Source organism: Prinia subflava, chromosome 16 (genome assembly GCF_021018805.1).
Source record: "Prinia subflava isolate CZ2003 ecotype Zambia chromosome 16, Cam_Psub_1.2, whole genome shotgun sequence".
Taxonomy (NCBI): Eukaryota; Metazoa; Chordata; class Aves; order Passeriformes; family Cisticolidae; genus Prinia; species Prinia subflava.
Window position 1 is genome coordinate 1,992,982 of NC_086262.1, and position 16,257 is coordinate 2,009,238.

Genomic DNA, 16,257 nt, shown 5'->3' on the forward strand with positions numbered 1-16,257 from the left:
ACCTGTTACAGCAACAGGACCATTTTCTACATGGCAGATTCTGTCTCCAGAGCAGTTTTGCACTCAGACCCCATCCTTGGGCCAGCTTTTGGCTTGGAAGGAGCTTAAAGCTCATCTCATCCCACCCCTGCCATGGCAGGGACACCTCCCACTGTCCCAGGCTGCTCCAAGCCCCAGTGTCCAACCTGGCCTTGGGCACTGCCAGGGATCCAGGGGCAGCCACAGCTGCTCTGGGCACCCTGTGCCAGGGCCTGCCCACCCTGCCAGGGAACAATTCCTGCCCAATATCCCATCCATCCCTGTCCTCTGGCAGTGGGAAACCATTCCCTGTGTCCTGTCCCTCCATCCCTTGTCCCCAGTCCCTCTCCAGCTCTCCTGGAGCCCCTGCCAGGAGCTCTGAACTCTCCCTGCATCCTTCTCCTCTCCAGGTGAGCACCCCCAGCTCTCCCAGCCTGGCTCCAGAGGGGCTCCAGCCCTTGGAGCATCCCCATGGCCTCTTCTGGAATCCCTCCAGCGGCTCCGGGTCCTTCCTGTGCTGCGGCTCCCAGGGCTGGATGCTCCAGGTGGGGTCCCAGTAAGAACACCCAGAGCATTTCCAGCTTCTGCTGCTGGCAAGGCTCCCAACACCTCCCGCACCATCCTGTTTTCCTGATCAGATTTTTCCTGACCAGATTTCCTCACGTCCATCTCCAGAAAACACAGTCCTGGGATCAGAGGTGATTTCAGGGCAGTCCAGGTGATTGCTGGGCTGGGGAACAGCGAGCTGGATCTTGGCAGCTCCGAGCAAAGACAATTTTAGCTCCTTGCTGAGTGTGCACAGCCCGAGGCTGCATCCCAAAGATGCTTTACTTGGGTGGCTGCAGTGGAAACCGTTCCCTCTGGAGGCCGTGGCTGTGCCGGGCTGCGCGGGGAGGGAATTGTGGATGGAATAAGCGGATGTGATGCCTGGGAGGAAGGAAGGATGCCCATTGTTCTGCCCGGGATGAAGGGCTGCTGCTGCTGCTGAGTCAGGGCAGGGAGGAAGGGAAGCAGGAGCAGGATGTGGAGTGCAGATGCATCCGTCCCTGAGGGGGGAACTCTGCTGAACCCTGAGTGTGCCCAGGGCTCTGCTCTGCCTCACCTGCTCTAATGTTGGCATTCAGCTCCCAACCTTCTCCTAACGCAGGGTAAACCCGCAGTAAATCCCAGCCCCTGCCTTGTCCCGGGCTGCGCTGCAGCTGGGCAGTCACTGCTCAGAACCTTTCCACCGTTCAAGCTCTCAGTCCCGAAACAGCTTCGAGCAAATCCAAAGGAATCTCCTTTTTGTCTCGCCTTGGAGACTGATAAAACATTCAGATCTTCCCCGGGGTGTGTGTCCCTGACCAAACACTGTGAGAGGAGCATGGGGAGAGCCTCGGTGCTGCCCTGGTGTGTGCTGATGCTGCAGAGAGCTCAGCTCTGCCTGGGAATGCACGGGAGCATCAGGGTGATGAGCTCTGCCTGTGCTCTGAGCACACACTGCCCATCCAGGGCCAGGAGGGATCACATTTCCCAGATCTGCTGCTGAGAATTTGCCAGAAGAAAATTGTCTCTTTGGGGGTTGTTTGCCTGGATCCAAAGGGGGAATGAGCCCCACTGCTGGCAGGGAGGTCAGAGGGGCTCTCAGAGGGTCTGTCTGGAGTCCTGATGGCCCCAGGACAGAAACTGCTCCTGCTCAGAGCAAATATTTTAGGAATGTCCTTCTCTATTTTTATGTCTTTTTTTTTTTCCTCCAGTGTCTGCTGAGAACTTGAAGAAAAGCTTAAACAGGACAAGAGGATGGATTTTGAATATTCTGAACTTCCCAGCCGGCACAGATAAGAGTGACAAATCTGTGGGGGAAAAATGACAATATCCTTTTGCTTTTAGGGAGAAAAACGTTCCAAAGAGGATGTGAGCTACGACAAAAGGAGGCCTTGTCCACCCTTCACACAGGAGGTGCAAATGTCACCTCAGCACTGAGCAGATTAGGCTGGGTGCAGCCTTGAGTGCCCTTGAGCTTCTCTGGGCAGCTGTGCCAGGGCCTCACCGCCCTCCCAGGGAAGAATTTCTTCCCAAAATCCACTTCCAGCTGCCCTGCCATGACCAGGGACATCTGTAACTCGAGCAGATTTCTCAGATCCCCATTGCTCAGCCCTGCCATGCTCCTGGCTCCCCCTTCCACAGAGGATTTAACCCCTTTTGTGTGCTTTTCCCCCTCTCATCCATCACAGCAGCTGCTTTCCTGCCCTGCAGAAGCTGCCGGGGCGGTCAGGAAACACGATCTGCCCTGCAGGGCTGGGGAGGGAGAAGAGAGAGGAGAACAGCAGCAGTGAGGGCAGCAGGGAGCTGGGGGATGTGGACGGGATGCAATGGGGTGTTTGGGGCAGCAGGAGCTGTGGGCTGGATGCAGAGAGAGCTGCAGATGAAGAGAAATGCTCTGGAGCTGCATTCCCGAGGATGGAGCCTTGGGGTAGCACAGGGGGCATTTTACTGAGAGGAGAAGGATCCATTCCCTGGAAGGATCCATTCCCTCCCAAGAGCAGCAGTTTCGGGGTTGCCTGCAGAGCCCCACCTCTGTCTGAGGGACACCTCACAGCAACCCCTCGGCTCAGCAAACCCTGCTGAGCTCCAGAGCACCTCCTCAAAGCCCAGCGGCGTTCTGGCCCTACCAAATGCAGCAATTTGCATCCCATCCGAAAGCCTGTGCACCCCTCAGTGCTGCATCCCTGCGCTCCATCCCCTCCTGGGCTGTTTCCTGGGGAGCTCAGAGGGTGTCAGCACCAGAGCTCTTTTCCCTCTTCCCAAGCCCTGACACTGTGCCAGAATCCTGTTCCAACCACACGCATTTCACGTTGATTTCCAGTGTGGTTGAAAGGGGAGGAGGGGGAGAGGCCATAAATATTCCTTCCCAGTGCTGCTGCCTGAGCCTGGGAATACCTCAAGGCGTGGGATGGGCTGTGTGGGGCTGGCTCTGTGGGACAGGCCTGTGCAGCCCCAGGGGGCTCCTTCATCCCCCCAGATGTGTCCCCACCGCTGGGTGAGTAAATCCTCCCCTGGCAGGCAGAGTTTTGGGGAGCAGAGAGGACCTGGCCTTGCTCCTGGCACTGCCTCTATTTTCATATTTCCACTTTCCCCCTGGCTCCAAGCACAGGGACATGGATGTAGAACAAACCCTTTTGTTCTGTAATAAAGCAGCCGTTCCCTTCACCTTTTTGCAACATTATCCATGAAATTCGGACGTTCCTGAGTGTATGTTCAGGAGGCTCCTCAGCCTGCAGCCACTGCCAGCACAGACCTGCCACAGTGACCCCTCTCAGCAGTCGTGGTTGGTCTGAATTCAGCCTTCTGCTTGGTGTGACTCTGCATGTCCCCTGCTGTCCCCACGGCATGGGCCTGCTCCCTGCTACCAGCTGCATTCTTTGCTTCCAACATATGGCCTCAATTACTGTCCCTCTCCCTTGATTTCCTGCCTCTCTGGGTTTCCTGAAGCTCATCCCCTCCTCCTGGCAGCTTGAACTCCTGCAGTGAGATGCTTTGCAAGCTCACATTCCTCCCTCCCTCCTGCTGCTTTGCAGCCTCCACTGAGGGGGTTCTGATCCAGAGCAGGCACAGATGAGGCTCAGACCCCCCCCAGGTGCTGTCACTGAGCCCAGGAGCCCCAAGGGCCTGGCTGGCCACAGCCAAACTGCCCAGCCCAGTGTCCAGCAGGGCTTTGTCCATCTCCTGTGGACAGAGGTCCCCACCCTCCCTCAGCATCCATCCCACATCACCCTGTGGTTTTCAGCCAACTGCTCCATTTGCAAGGCTCAGCCTCCTTTTTATTGCCATCCCCTCCTGAGGCCGGGGGCTTTCCAAGCCTCTGCCCTTTGAAAGGAGCACCAAACCTCTCTGGGTTTCCCCTGGGTGCTTTTTGGCCTCTTTCCTGGGCATTTTCCCCTGCAGAAAAGCCATGTGCCTCTCAAGGCTTTGGAGGAGGGGAGAGGGCTCTGCCAGTGGCTCTTCAGCCCCTTCCTGCCTCCCAGGCCCTGCAGCATCAGAGTGCTGCAGATCCTGAGGAATCTGAGCTTGCTCAGGGCGCAGGGGGAGGTGGAAGTGGTTAAACCCCACAAACGCAGCAGTTAATGATTCCCATCCCCTCGCTGGCATGTCTCAGCCTTTGTGAAGGGCTCTGGCCAGCAGCTGTGCCAGCAACTGCAGCTCCAAAGGAGCATTTTCTTTCTGTGTCAGCTTTCATCCGTGGCCCCTCTGCGTTCCCCTGGTGCCTGCAGATGCCAGAGTTTCCAGGGCTCCTGCTGCTACAAGTCCCTGGGACTTTTCCCTCCCATCCCAGCGATGGAGCTGTGTGATGGGGAGAGTGAAGAAGGCACTGCTGGCTCCGTGTCTGCTCCCTGTCCCATCCTCCCCCAAGCACAGGAGAGGCTTTTTCCCAGGACAGAAAGGACTCAGCAGCATTTGGGAATGGCAGGAACAGCTGAGAGGCTGCACCTCTGATAGCAGAAGTGCAGGGGAGCAATTTGGGATGCGGCTGGGGATAGCAACATCGACAGCTGAGAGCTCCACAGCCACGTTCAGCTGCTGTGGCACCACTGTACAATAAAATTAATATATTGTACATATACTAATATTCATATATTATATATTGTGTAATAAACTGTATTAAGCTGGGCACAGTTTTCTGATTCTCCTACCCCCAGCAGGAACAGATTGGTTGAGCAATCACTGACAGAGTCCCCATCCCTGGCAGCGTTCAGAAAGTCTGGATGTGGCACTTGGGGACGTGGTTCAGAGGTGGACACAGCGGTGCTGAGAATTTGATGATGTTAAAGTTGTCCTTTCCAACCTTACCGATTCTGTGATACCTTGAAATGTGTGGCACCTCCCTAAATTCCTCCTCACCTTCTCCTGATGCCTCCTCCTGTTGCAAGCAGTGATGGAAGCACGGAGAGGGAAAAGTCTAAATTTCTGAAATCAGACATAAAGGGGTTTTTAGAAATCCTTGTGTGCACACAAGCTGGAGGGGAGTGGATGAAGCACAGAGGTGAGGATCCAGGTCACAACACCCTTCCTCGGCCTGCCACCCCCCCTGAGTACTTTGGAATGAATTCATTCCAGTTCCCATGGGGCCACCACCCCGTCCCATCCTCAGAGACCCTTCACAGCCCCCTAAACCCACCACAAGCAGTGGAAGACCCTCAAAAGCCCCAATAGGTGCCAGTCACTCAAACCCGCCCCCAAAACCTGGATCCCCGCCCCGGCGGTGAATTTGGGCGGGTTTGCTGCCAGAGGAGCGTCCCCGCAGCCCAAACCCCGGCGCTGGGAGCTGGCTCCTTCCCAGGACACCCCAAAGCTCCAGGGGGAGCCAACGGGAGCCCCCAGCCCCTCCAGCCGCCCCTCGCTGCCCCCACGGCCGGCGCTGGCAGCCGGGTTCGCCCCCCACGCTGGTTTGGGGTGCCGGCAGGTGGCGGCCTGGGCAGGCGGCACGGGCAGCCTCTCGCAGATGTTTAATGGGATTTCAGAGCTCTGGGATTCATCGGAGCTGTTGTCACGGAAACGCAGATCTGCGAGAGCCCGGGCGCTCGGCGTTAACCCGCTCGGTGCCGGGGAGGATGCGCCGGAGGGGAGCGGTGCGCGCCCGGAGCTCCCACCCCCGCCTGGCTTTGTATGGTCAGCTGTTTTCTTTAGGATTGGGGTTCTAAACGCCTTTTAAAATCTGCCTCGGTGCTGCTGGAGCCCCGGGGCTCCAGGAGGAATGTCCTGTCTCCTGCCTGCGTGTCCTGGTCCTCTCCTCAAGTTCGAGAGGTTCCCACACAACAAAATGAGCTGGGCCAGTGGGTGATCTTGGGTGCCATTCTCCCATCCGAGGGGGAAATATCCCACTAATGCACATCCCCACCCTGCTGGGCGCCTCCTCTGGGGCTGGGGCTGGACAGGAGAGGGCACCAGAGCTGCGCTGCCGCTGGGGCGGTGGCCGGGCATGTGTCCCCCCCGCACGTGGCTCCCCCCGGGGTGACACCGCTGCCAGCGGGGAGGACCGGCAGCTGCGGCCGGGGCTAATCTCCTTAGGGCTGAGCACGGGAGTGAAAGGGAGATTAGAGGGCAAGGGGGCTTTGGCAGCCCGGGGTGCTTGTTGGAGACAGCCGGGCCGAGCAGAGAGGGACAGGACCCCGGGGGAGGTGAGAGGAGCAGCCAGAGAGGCCCCAGCGGGCAGCAAGTAACAGCTGGGGGCTCTGAGGAAGGGAAAGCCTGGAGGAACGTGCCCAAAAATCCTCGTGGAGCATTCCCCACCTCCTTCTCCCCAGGAGGAAGGTGTTGCCAGGCAGTCTGGGCCCTGATCCATTCCCTCTCATCCGGAGGGGGGAGCTGGATGCCTTCCACCCTCCCATCACACTCAGGGGCATGAAAACATTCCCTAAAACATATCCAGAATGGAAACCCCCTGGACTTTGCCCTGGGCATGAGATGTGGAAGAACAGGACATGGAATATTTGCTGTCCTTTCCCATGGCAGGGCAGGAAGAAGGTGCCATTTTCTGGAGCAGGGCAGGGTGTGAGGCTGCTGCTCCCGAAGGCTCCTGAGGCGTTCCTGGGCTCCATTCCCTGCTGCTGTCACGGCTCCTGTGCTTTCCCTGCCCGTGGCTGGCGGGGCAGGAGTGGTGGATGTTCCACAGGGAGCTCTGCAGTCCTGCCCGAGCAGGGGAGCGTGGCAGGGCAGGGGGTGCTCACCGAGCTGTGCCTGTGCTGTGCTCCCTCCCACAGGGAGCTCCAGGGCTGCAGGGCATGGAAAAAGGCAGTACCTGCTCTCACTGAGTAGTGTTTGTTCCTTCTCTCAGCTGTCAAGGAAACCACGGCCGCATACCCAGCTGGGATTGCTGCGGTTGCTGACGTGTTCTGGCCTTTTAATCCGGATCCAGAGCAGCTTCTCCACCCTCCATTTGTGCTGGCTGACAGAGCACCTTCCACGGTGCCATCGTCTGTTCTCCTGCCCAGAATGGGGCCCAGAATGGCAAAGTTTTTCTTAGAATCATAAAATTACTGAACAGTTTGGGCTGAAAGGGACATTTAAAGGTCATCTGGTTCCAACTCCAACCATCTTCCACCAGGGAAGAAGAGTGGGGGAGGAAGATCTCTCAACCAACTTGGAAAAAGAAAACCAGAGCAGAGAGGTAGAAGTGGTGATGCTACAACTTTTTCATTTCTCACACAGGAGGAGGAGAAAGGTCAAGAGAAGCATGAAGAGAAATCTCCAAAGTTTCCACAGCCTATGGCAGTGGGGGTTTTTGCTCATCTTTTACATGCAGAAAGGAGCAGGGATTTAAAGTAACATTGAGGGGCTGGAGCGTGTCCAGGGCAGGGAACAGAGCTGGGCAGGGGCTGGAGCCCCAGGAGAGGCTGAGGGAGCTGGAAAGGGGCTCAGCCTGGAGAAAAGGAGGCTCAGGGGAGACCTTGTGGCTCTGCACAGCTCCTGACAGGAGGGGACAGCCGGGGGGGTCGGGCTCTGCTCCCAGGGAACAGGGACAGGAGGAGAGGGAATGGCCTCAGGCTGGGCCAGGGGAGGGGCAGGGTGGACATAGGGAGAATTTCTCCTCTGAAAGGGTGGTCAAGCCCTGGAACAGGGCAGTGGTGGAATCACCACCCCTGGAAGTGTCCAAAAGCCACATGGATGTGGCTCTGGGGACACGGCCCAGTGGTGAACACAGCAGTGCCGAGGGAATGTTGGACTCGATGATCTCAGAGGCTTTTCCAACCTGAACAATTCCGTGATTGTAATAGGCTGCTCTGCTTTTGGCCTCACTGGGGTTCAAGGTTAATCTGTGCATGGCTCAGCCCTGCTGGCCCATCAGCCACCAGCAGCCCGGCCCCTGTGTGTCCCGGTGCTGTGACATGCGGGCTGTCCCTGTCCCTCCTCCCTGACGGGATCAGCAGCCCCAAAGCTGCAGGTACCTACGGCCCCAGCACCACATGTGTGCCCAAATGCCACCTCAGCTGGTGGTGACAATGTTCCCTGTGTCCCACTGACATCTCCCTGAGCTGGTTTCACCCCTCCAGCTCTTTCCCACTGTGTGCTCAGACCACATGAATCTCTCCCACTGTAATCAAACCCCGAGGGGACACTGACCGCTGTCACAGCCGTTCCAGACCCAGCTTCCCTTGGAGGGGGAGGATTTCCCCTTCCACAGCTGCCCCAACACGGGGCCCTGAGTCACAGTCAGGGTTCAGGGGACACAAGGGCTCCACTCATGGGGGCAGGAGACAGGGCAGGGAGTCCCAGGCCCATGAGCCTGAACTCTGCCTGTCCCTGTGGGATTTTCTTCTCCTGATCGTTGGGTTTTCCCTTTTCCTGCTCTTTTCAGAGGGTGATTTCAGGGCAGGGTGGCATCTGTGTGGTCCTGTCATGGCCGAACCCTGGTGAGCCGCTAAACACCAGCAGCTGCTCAGTGACCAAGCACCTGCTAAGGGAAAGGATGAATGAATTCCTTGTTTTGCTTTGTTTGCAGGCTCGGGTCTTGCCTTACCTATTAAACCACCTTTATCTCAACCCTCACCCTTCCAGCTGTGCCCCCACCCCGCTGTGGGGACCGAGGGAGGGGCAGTGTGGGGCAGAGCTGCCCATAGGGTTAACCCAGCCCAGCTCCCAGGCCTGTGCTGGCTCTGGCATTGCTCTATGTGGGATCCTGCTGGAGCCGGGGCTTCCCTGAGCCCTCCTCCCCATGGAGCTGCTGTCTGATGCTTTGTGGAGCTCTCCCGGTGGGATTCCCCTTCAGCTGTCAGGACATTTCTCCGTCCCCCGTCACGGCTGCCGAGGCAGGCAGGAGGAGCTCAGCTCTGAGCTCGGGTTCCCATCCTGCCCCGGCTGCTGCTCCTGTTCAGCCACCAGCAGCTCCATCCCCGGGCTGGGCAGGAATGGGAAAAGCCGTGGGGCTGCTGCTCAAAGAGCCCTTGTGGGGGAGTGAGGTCACGGGGAGGGAAAGGCTGCAGCATCATTGAGGGGGCGTGAGGAGCACGGCAGGGCTCTCACACAGGGGCTCAGTGTCCCAGGCTGGCTCCGTGCTTGTCCTCCCCAGAGCTGCACCCGCACGGTTCAGAGCTGCTTTGTGGTTCCAGTGACTCGAACGGTGCCCTGTTCTGTCACCTCCATGTCACAGCTCTGCCCTCTGCTCCCCAGCACACCGGGAAGGGAAGGCAGAAAATCGATCCCAAATCCATCACTGCCAGCTCAGGCAGCCCAGGGAGAGTGCAAGGACTGAGCCGGGCTGGATGTGGGGAGACTCTGATTTCTCAAACCAGACACTGGTGCAGAGATCAGACATGTTACCCCTTATCCCAGTGCCCAGGCCCTTCCCTGCTTTGTGGGAGACAAGTTGGTGATGTTCATCTCTAACCCCAAGCAGAGCCAGGGGAGCAGAGCAGGTTGGAGCTTTGCCAGTGACAAAACCAGGCTGGGACAAAAATCTATGTGTTGTAGGTAGAGGCAGAAATTTCTGAGTCCTCCTGAAATGTTTTGTCAGTCCTGTGCAAAGCCACCATGATCTCAGAGCAGATCTGCTAGGGATGAGAAAAGACATCTTTGGGCAGGGGTTTCCAGCCCAGGAATCCCTTGGTCAAGCCATAAACACTCTTTGCCCAAAATGCTGTTCATGTTCTGGTGTTTTCCTGTCCTGCTGGTGATGGCATGTCGATAAAGCCCACCTGGATTTCCAAGGGGGTCTCTTGAAGCTGAGTTCCTGTGGGAGGAGAGGGGAGGTTCCTCCATGGCTTCAACACGGTATTTAACTGGCTAAAGGCAGGAAACAATTTACATCAGGCAGGCTGGGAGGAGTAGGAATATTTCTGACAATATTTCAGTAGGGAAAAAGCAAAAGACTGACTGTGAAGGGATGCAGAGGGACCTGACCTGGATGTTTGGTGGCTTAGAGGGCTGGGAGTGCTGGGGAAGAGAAGGGTCCAGGGACACCTTTCCAGGGGCTAAAGGGGCTCCAGGAGAGCTGCAGAGGGACTGAGGACAAGGGCTGCAGGGACAGGACACAGGGAATGGCTTCCACTGCCAGAGGGCAGGGCTGGATGGGAGATTGGGCAGGAATTGTTCCCTGGCAGGGTGGGCAGGCCCTGGCACAGGGTGCCCAGAGCAGCTGTGGCTGCCCCTGGATCCCTGGCAGTGCCCAAGGCCAGGTTGGACACTGGGCCTTGGAGCAGCCTGGGATAGTGGGAGGTGTCCCTGCCCATGGCAGGGAGTTGAAGCGTGATTACTGTTAAGGTCCCTTTCACCATTCTGTGATTTTAGGATCTCAAAAGGATTTTCCTGGCCTGGATGCTTTTCCAATTGAACTCCATGAACAGAGGGATGCTCCACGTGTGTGCTGTCCATGGAATATCTGCAGTAGTTAAAACCTCAAAGCCCCCTCTGAGATCCAGAAATCCCTGGGAATGGAAAGAAAGGAAAGAGAGGAAGGAAAAGCGGGTTAGTGTTTTTTGGTTTGTTTGGGTTTTTTGGGTTTTTTTGGTTGGTTGGTTGGTTTGGGGTTTTTTGTTTGTGTTGTTTTGGTGGGGGGTTGTTGTTGTTGTTGTTATTGTTTGGGTTTTTTGTGGGGTTTTTGTGGGGTTTTGGGGGGGGGGGGTTGGGTTTGTTTGGGGTTTTTTTTCCTTCTTCTTCTTTCCTTTGTTCTACTTTAGCTTCGCTGCCTGCAGCTCTGGCTCTGCTGCCTGAGGAGGGACCTCATGAGCCAGATCGGGTGCAGAGGGAGGCAGCAAAGGGAGTGGGATCGCCCTGGAGCTGCTTAATTCAGGAGAGGGGCACGGAGGAGGCATTTAAAATTATAAACTGGAGGTGCTGTGTCCCTGGTGTAAGCAAGAGCTGAATGAAGCTGGGAGGGGCAGGTTTAAATGCCGAGCTGTCACTTCCCAGCCCTCCCCTGCACAGGATGTGGCAGATCCTTACGGTTTGTCCGGGATAAAAAAAGCAATGGGATACATTTATGGAATAAAACGGTGGGAGGATGTGAGAAAATTCACCGGTTGAGAAAGACGAGAGCGTCGGTGGGGGCGTGAGGGAGTAATTGGGAGCTGCAGGGAGCGCAGGGGAAGGGGGAGGCAGGGGGGAAGGAGCAGTCTGCCGGCTTCGTGCCGGGGTGGGAAGGGGTTAGCTGGGGGGAGAGACGGGCTGTGGGAGGAGGATGGCTCTGCCCGGGGGAGAAAGAAGCTGCCGCTGAAATTTGGGGCTCAGGACAGGGATTGGGAGCGTGGGAGAGCAAGGCCCGGGGGGAGCAGGGGCTGCTGGCTCAGAGCGGGGTTTGCAGAGGCAGGAGGACAAGCGGTGCATTGAGCGCAGCTCCTGCTTCCTTTCAGCCCCGTCCAGCCCTGCCCCAGCCCAGCTGGCAGCTGGGGGGGCGCCGCTCTCCCCCTCCTCCCGCAGCCCCCGGGGCTCCGCGCACAAAGCCTGGCAGCTCTCAATGCTCCCTGTGTTGTCTGCGCTCACCAAATGCTCCATCTCCGCCGCTGCCAGAGCCCGGGGGCTGTGACCCAGCAGCAGCAGCACCCACACAGAGCCCAGCGCCCCAGAAACACCCCCCGCGAGCAGGGGACACCCTGCAAGGGACAGGGAGCGGGAGACCCCCGGGTTTGGGGGCTGTGGGTCCCCTCCCAGCCACAGGGCAGTCACAGGCTCCGCGTGTGACCTCGGTGCCACGGGCACGGTCCTGCCTGAGCCATCTCCTGTGCACAGCCCTCGCTTCCCGTGCTTTGCTGCCTTTTAGGGCCGAGGACAGACCCCGAAGTGACATCTCCTGCCCACCGTGCCACAGCTCCGCGCTCCTTTGTTTGCAGCGGAGGCAAATGCACCAAGGGGGGACGGGCAGGATTTTCAGGGGTGCTCTGGGGCATGGAGAGAGAGGGGAGCTCCGTTTGTGGTTGTTATTTAGCAGTCTCCAAAGGGATTTTAAATCCTACAGCTTATTTCTGCGCGGTTTCACGTACCCGCCTGTGGAGGAGGGGATGCCTCAGGAGCTGGAGAGATTTTCAGCCCTGGAAGGGTTAAATCCTCACGCCTGCAGGGCCTGAGCAATAATTCAGCTGCTGCTCAGGTCCCCTCCTCCTGCCGCCTCCTCCCAATGGTAAAAATGCCCCTCCCGAGGCGCTGCCGGCAGGAGTGGGGCCGTGCCCGCCCAGCCCAGCCCCGGGCAGTGCCAGCCTCACCCCGTGCCCTCGGCCGGCACTCGGCGGCTGCTCTAATTCGGGGTTCCTGCCTCGGCCGTGGCGTCATGAGCCGGATGAGCCGCGGCTTTGAGCTACAAAGGCTCCTTAAGGGGAGAAACCCCTGTCTGGGTCTGGTTATTGGGACACCAGGCAGGGGATGCGGGGCTTAACTGGATAATGCCGAGGTGTGGAGAGGGGGCGGGGGGCTGTGATCCTCTGCCGGCACAGCCCTGGAGAGCCCGGGGGCAGCGTCCTCCGTCACAGCCGCTGGTGTGTCCCGTGGGATGCACGGGGAATGCACAGGGGATGTGCAGGGGATGCATGGGATGTGCAGGGGATGCATGGGATGTGCAGGGGATGCATGGGATGTGCAGGGGATGCATGGGATGTGCAGGGGATGCACGGGATGTGCAGGGGATGCATGGGATGCACAGGGGATGCACGGGATGTGCAGGGGATGCACAGGATGCACAGGGGATGCACAGGGGATGCACAGGGAATGCACGGGATGCACAGGGAATGCACGGGATGCACAGGGAATGCACGGCAGCCTCCTAAGGAGGCTGTGTCTGGAGCTCTGCAGTCCCATTTGGGTCACAGTGCTGCCCGTTGAGAGCTCTGCGGTTCTCTGGGGTTGGGGTGAGAACAGGGGGATGCCTGAACCCTGGCGTGATGCACTTCGCGGCCCTGACCCCGTGGTGGCAATGTCTGCAGTCCCCAGTGTCCCCAGGTCTGGTGGCTCCTCTAGCCCTGGAGGCCCCTGGGCTGTATCAGAGCTGGCCTGGACGAGCTTCTCCCCTGTTTTTGCCATCACCTTGTTTTCAGAAACAGCAAAGCCAGCGAGGTGACAAGGAATGGAGCATCCCTGAGACCACCAGCTGCTCCAGCTGGACATCGATCCTGGAAAAAGGCAGAAAGCTGCTGGACCCGAATGAGCCTTCAGTAAGTAAAATGAAGTTTCACTCTGGGACCTGTGCATGGTTGTGATGGGCAGTTCACTCTCCTTCTGGCTCTCGGGGCTGTTTGTGGCAGGGTTTGTGCTGTTTTAGCTCTCCTGTCCCGTCTTGGGACAGGAGCTGTTGTGCCAACAGCTGAAGGGCCAAAGGCTTCAGCCAAGGGGAGGAACATCCTCTGAGGTTCTGGTGGCAGAGCAGACTGGGCAGAAGGGCAGGGACAGAGTAAAGCCACAGCCATCCCTGTACATCCCTCAGTGCTGGGGTGACAGTCAGGGACCCCAGGTCTGGTCATGCAGGGCTCTGTCTCCTGGTAGAGTTAACAGTGTGAACTGCTCTGCCCCAGCTTGTGCCTTACAGGTTTTGAGTTCTTGTTGTAATTTAACATAATTATAACATTGAGCTAATGGAGGGATCCATAACAGCCCAGCATCGCTTGGGACTGGCACAGACCTGGCTGCTGTCACATCCCTGCAGGAGGAGGCAGGCTGACCCCAGGGTAAGAGCTGGGGCACTGGGAAGGTGGAGAAGGAAACTGGGTGACTGGAATGCTCATGGAGAGAGGGCATTGGCACCCTCTGGTCTGGGAGAGCCCCCCAGGGGGGCTGAGCCAGGACAGGGTTGGCAGCAGGGGCTGGGGACATGGCTGGGGTCACCATTCCTGCAGGAGCCCCTGCACACCAGAGCACTCCTGGGAGCACTGGTCCCCCCAGGGTCACACAGAACTTTGGGAGCTCTTTGTTTTAATGCACTTTTCACAGAATCACAGAAAGGTTTGGGTTGGGGGGGACTTTAATGCTCGCCTTGTCCCAACCCCACCATGGGCAGGGACACCTCCCACTGGAGGAGATTGCTCCGAGCTTTCACATTCAATAACTGTAAGAGCTCAATAGTAACAATAATTCCAAAATTTTCTCAGCATTTGGGGAATCCTGGGGCTCTTTATCACTCCACGGGCTGGGAGCTCTAACAAAAGCCGAGCGAGCCGAGGACAGCGTGTCCCCTGCGCCAGGTCAGTCCCGCGGCCCCTCCCGGCACAGGGCAGGGCCACCGGTCCCTCCCGGCAGCGACAGCGCTGGGAGCGGCTCCTTGTGAGAGAGCCCGCTGCCCGCCCCCAGCGCTGTCCTGCTCTGCCATCCCTGTGCCATCCCTGTGCCATCCCTGTGCCATCCCTCTGCCATCCCTGTGCCACCCCTGTGCCATCCCTCTGCCATCCCTCTCTCATCCCTGTGCCATCGCTGTGCCATCCCTGTGCCATCCCTGTGCCATCGCTGTGCCATCCCTCTCCCATCCCAGGCCCTGCGGGTCCAGCAGAGCCGGATCTGTGCAGAACGGCGGGCACGGACGGGCCCTTGGGAGGAGGCGGGGCCGTTTCTGCACAGGAGCTCTGTGCTGGAAAGGGGGAAGGGAGAGAAGAAGGGGGAAGGGAAATGATCTCCCCTTTAGAAAGGAGATTTTAGAAGGCAGATTTTGCTCTGGTTCAGCCTCTGGCCGCTGTCCAGTGCTGCCTTGGGAAGGCTGACCTGGAACAGGGACTGGACAGAGCTGGAGAATAAAGTAGATATTTATTGAAAAACTTTTAGGGTACACCTTGGGCAGGACAGGGCCTGGCCAGAGATACACCCAAGGTGGACCCAAAATGACACAAAATGGACAAATGGTCATGAGGTCTCACACTTTGATAAGCTTTGGTCCATTTGCATATTGGGGTTAATTATCCAATTACAGCTTCAGGTGATGCAGTCCCATCCTTCCTGTTCCTCCCTTCAGCCACCCTTGTTTGTGCTTTTGGGCCTGAAAACTTGTACCAGTCGTCCTTGGTCTCCATTTCTTCTTTTCTCTTGGAAAAGGATTTGTTTTGTGTCCCTGCTCTGTGAAGAGAGCTGACACTGAGTGTGAGGCTTAGAACTGCACCCCTGGGCAGCACAGAATCCAAAAAACAGGAAAGCTGAAGGCATCACCAGGGACTCCCTGCTCAGACCTGGGTGAACCACAGCTCCCCTGTGGCTGCAGGGGTGTGGGATGGAGCACTGGACACACGGCTTGGCCCCCTCCCATCCCTTCAGGAGGGGGTGAGGGAGTCAAGAAGGGCGGGTAGGACAATTAAGGCACTGGTCTCGCTGCCTTCCCAGCACCTGGGCTGTGAGAGGGCTCCTTGTGGGGCTGTGCCACCCTCATGGCAGGGTGCCAGTGCTGGTCAGGGAAGGCAGGAGCTGCCAAATGCCCTGGAAAGCTTCAAAGTGTGAGAGAAATTGGGATATGTGAGCTGAATCCGAGCCAGCCTGGAGCCCTGCCTGGGGGCCTGCATTTCCTTGTAGCAGCTCCCTTTTCTTCCTGGCTGTGCAGCTGTGGGAAAGGGATGCTCTGAGAGCTCGGTGTTACCATGACAGCTTCTATGTACAAAAAAATGGAGAAATAAACATGATTTTTGGGTACAAAAATGGGATTTTTGTCTCCATATCATAACTTTGCTGGTGCAGAGCTGAGCCCAGAGCCTCGTAGCACTGAGCTGCAGGGAGCTTATCCAGGCTGGAGGGGGCAGCTCAGGAGCTGGAGCAGCATCACAGCTCTGGTGGGCTGGGCACTGCCTCCACACCCCTGGAGAAGGCTGGAAATCCTGTTCCCTGCCCCAAAAGTCCACCTTGGCACACCGGGTGTGGTGTCTCAGAGCCCAGACACAGGCTCTGGGGGATGGAGCTGTGCCCCCTGCCCAAATATCCCCAGGGCTGAAAGCCCAGGTGGGCGAGAAGCAGGGAGGACAGGAGCAACCCTCGCTGTCCAGCCACTTGTCATGATGGATCTTCCCCAGGGACAAACCAGCAAGCAGAGCCCAGGTCACACTCGAGCCTTTTTGTCCCCGAGGGTGTGCACACCGGCGTGACAGCCCTGTGACAGCAGTGTCCCTCCTGGTGACCCCTCAGAGGGTCCCCTGCCCTTGGTGTCACACCAGCCCAGCCGCCGGCTCCGTTTGGAGGTCAAACCAGGCAGAACTGGGCCAGGCTGCAGCTCCCTGCTGCTCTGCTGGGATGAAGGACACCTCCTCCCAGATGGCCACTTTGGCGGGACAAATGTTCATCCACGTGGCCCTGGCTTGGTGGCACGGGAGGAGTTTGTCCTTG

The 16,257-nt window shown here is 58.0% G+C and overlaps 1 long non-coding RNA gene across 4 annotated transcripts; it reads left to right on the forward strand.

Annotated features, from left to right (window-relative positions):
• Nucleotides 1-388: 388 nt before the first annotated feature.
• LOC134559132 (uncharacterized) lies at nt 389-15,563 on the forward strand. Of its 4 annotated transcripts, XR_010082462.1 has the most exons (5): nt 389-563; nt 1,755-7,162; nt 10,279-10,455; nt 13,011-13,127; nt 13,564-15,563. It is a non-coding gene; the product is annotated as an uncharacterized LOC134559132 (long non-coding RNA). The 4 variants fall into 4 exon arrangements; XR_010082460.1 differs by having other exon boundaries at nt 389-7,162; XR_010082463.1 differs by having other exon boundaries at nt 389-7,162; nt 13,017-13,127.
• The last annotated feature ends 694 nt before the right edge of the window (nt 15,564-16,257 follow it).